Source organism: Phalaenopsis equestris, unplaced genomic scaffold (assembly GCF_001263595.1).
Source record: "Phalaenopsis equestris unplaced genomic scaffold, ASM126359v1 Scaffold000403, whole genome shotgun sequence".
In the NCBI taxonomy this organism is placed as follows: Eukaryota; Viridiplantae; Streptophyta; class Magnoliopsida; order Asparagales; family Orchidaceae; genus Phalaenopsis; species Phalaenopsis equestris.
This window is the reverse complement of record NW_018164845.1, coordinates 1,399,933-1,403,226: the sequence shown is the minus strand read 5'-3', so window position 1 is coordinate 1,403,226 and position 3,294 is coordinate 1,399,933. Positions and strand designations below refer to the sequence as shown.

Below are 3,294 nucleotides of genomic sequence, written 5' to 3'. Positions count from 1 at the left end.
TCTTTGGTAAAATTTGACTTTTTTATATTCTTTGAAAAATTACTTCGATATTACTGTAACATCTATTACAAGCGTACTTCAATTTTAGCATATTAGTATGGTTCTTTTTTTTTTTGCATTTCTTATTTTACAAAATGTATTGATACTGATGATTTAACCTTAAAATGCTGCTAGGCTTAAGCCTTTTGTCATCGACATAAAATGGTTCTATAGTCAATTGTGCAATTCAAACCTTGATATTCATTAACACGGATGTTAATATATATATATATTTTACTTTTTATAAACATCTATTTCTGAGTTGGTTGCTTCCCATTGGTTCAATTTAAAATACCTAACCCAAACCTATATGTAGCAGCAAAAATCTCACAGGAATCACGTGCTAAAGCCACAAGAAGAGCCACACAGAAGTCAGAAACCAAACACAAAGCCATATGAACCAACCAAGCCATAGGTACACACACGAAAGATATGTACTATTCAAACCTGAATCAACATAATAGACCATCAAGCCTTGACTATTTAAACTCAACCATATAAGAACTCACCCAGATCAGAAACACCAGCCTGATCAAGGAGAAATCATCCCATTTTAATAGGCCATCATCATAGACATATCTCAAATTTACTGAAATTGCAAACTAAATGACCATCAAATAATGAAAAACTAAGTACAACTTGCTCGGATTATTAATTTGTTTGTTTTTTTTACCAATGTAACAAATGTTTATCTCTATAAAAAGTAATCTATCCTTTTATATTTTGTTGTCCATCATTATCATTTAAGTGTATCCCCTTGGCAATCACGGCGCGTTTTTTTTTTTTTTTTTTTTTTTGTTCGCTCTGGCCACTCAATCAGAATGCACACAGTTAGCTGGCCATGCATGTGACAAGGGCAGTCAAGACTTAAAGCAATACAGTATATTATCTTCCTGTTTAACCAAGTTTTTGTGGTCTAAATATGAGAAAAAAATACATGCATACCACATAGGTATGCGTTTACATGTCTCAACACCTGAAGTTTGATATTTACATTTCTACCACCTTGGTATTAAATACCTATGCCTGAAAAGGTGTATTTCACTTATAAAAAGTCAATGATAGTGGAATATTTTATATGATGTCAATGATTTGGGTGTTATATATGTAAATTTGAAAGTTTGGGTGTTAGATATGTGAACATATAAGAATTGTGTGGTATGTATGTAAATGCCCCTTCATTTATGCTTATTACCACAAGAAGCTTGCTTTGATGGTCATGATGAATTTTTCCATTTATGAACGGCCATAATGATTTTACAGTACTTCTAGAACACACATGGCTTGCATGCTTGATAACGCTGATATCCATTTTATTAAATTTGATTGCTGCTGTAAAGTTTGAGTGGCCTCTGGCTAATTACCCTAAGCACAATTGCTATGTTTTTCTTAATTGATTCTTTATTACTGGACACAAATTTGAAATTTGCGTAACTTTCTATTATTCTTCCCAAGCAGTCTTAAAAAAAAGAAAAAGGAAATAACCTCCCAAGTTTTCATTTTAGTTGTAAATTATTTCACTCGTTTATCTAGGTACTGCAACAATGGCAGTGTATATTTGCGATTTGAATCGGTGGCTGCAGCAGTTAATTGTCAACGTGCAATGCACATGCGATGGTTCGCAGGAAGATCAATATCTGCCACGTTTATGGTACGTTTGACCTAGGATAATGCTGATGGTTATGTTATGAATGTTTCAATATTCATGGAAATATACACCAAAGACTTGTGCTACAATAGGCTGCTATTTATATTAGCAAAATGCATGAAGCCAGTGGTTATTGATTTTACTTTATTTTTATTTACTGCACATGTACTGTTATTTCCCCTCAGAAAAAAAAAAAAAGAGAAAAATAAAATGTATTTACTGTTTAACATTATTTTGGGGTCGACTGATTGGTTGAAGTAACTACGATGTTGTTGGGATCATATTTATTTCTTTTTTTATGCTTTATTTGGAAAAAAAAATATTTGATATGTTATAAACATGTTTAATTGTTTAAGAAACACTCAGAAACACCTTAAAATTAGAGTATTTTTTAAAAATGTGGATTTATTTTACAAATAAAATTGAAAACACTTGAAAATATACACTAAACTAATATTTTTTTAAACAATAAAGTAAAAATAAATCAGATAAAAAAGAAAGAAAACAAAATATATCCCAAGCAAGCATAATGTAAAAATAAATCAGATAAAAAAGAAAGAAAACAAAATATATCCCAAGCAAGCTCTAAGCTGTTCTGTTTTAGCTGTTTTGGTGATTTAAATCTACCTATGTTTCTGATGTTTTCTAATTGGCCTTCTGCAGAAATCCCAAGATTATGATGCCAAATTCAGGAGTTCACTGTAAGCATAAGATTGGACCTGACTATTTTCTGTTCATGTTTTTAATCGAACTTAGCGGTTACTGGTTGCCATACCCACCAGTTGACTTGGGAGTGAGTTATATTTCTAGTATACAACAACGTTATTTAGATCAAGATTTCTATAGTTTTTTGGTAGAACATCTTTATTGAACATGTATGATTATTATTTGGGTGAAATTAAGCGTCACCAATTTTTTTTCCGTTTTGAAAAGAGAAGTTTTTTGTCTTGTCTTTTGCAGAGTTTTTATCTATTTTAATTGGACAAAATCACGTTTTTTCATGAAGGATTAGTAACATGCATGATTTTAAAAAAAAGTTAGAGATTATGCAAGTAACTATATCTATTAATAATTCTTATTTATTTACTCAGCTAACACCTAAACATATATTATTTACATCCATACCACTCAAAATCTTTGATATCACATACAAAATACCACGGTCACCATCTTTTTCACCTTTTCATTCGTAGATTTTGTACAACCTAAAAAATTGGCCTCCCTCATCAAATGGAAGGAACCACCATCACCAAGGATGTTGCCTCCGGCGGACTTGCCAGCACCACCGAGTGCCACCCCCATCCAACCGGCCGGCTAAACCTTGCTGGCCGACCACATGGGTTGGCCACCCTTACCGAAGAACGAGCCAACCAATTGGGATGGAAGCCTTCACGTGGAGGAATAACGTCAAAACAGCTCCACTTTTATTAGCCTCCTATGGATAAAAGCCAGGCACACTAGCATTTATTGTCCATATCTCACGGTTAGACTTTAAAAGATGGTGTTTTCTAGGCACATAAAGGAATATTTTATTCCCTCAAGCAAAGGGGGCATGCTGAGCCAGTCAGTCACTCCTTTCGATCGCCATGTTAGTCGCCCAACAACCA

General features: G+C 33.2%; 1 long non-coding RNA gene across 1 annotated transcript; it reads left to right on the top strand.

Annotated features, from left to right (window-relative positions):
- Nucleotides 1-209: 209 nt before the first annotated feature.
- Nucleotides 210-2,589, top strand: LOC110026906. The gene is made up of 3 exons (XR_002294281.1): nt 210-454; nt 1,573-1,690; nt 2,351-2,589. It is a non-coding gene; the product is annotated as an uncharacterized LOC110026906 (long non-coding RNA).
- The last annotated feature ends 705 nt before the right edge of the window (nt 2,590-3,294 follow it).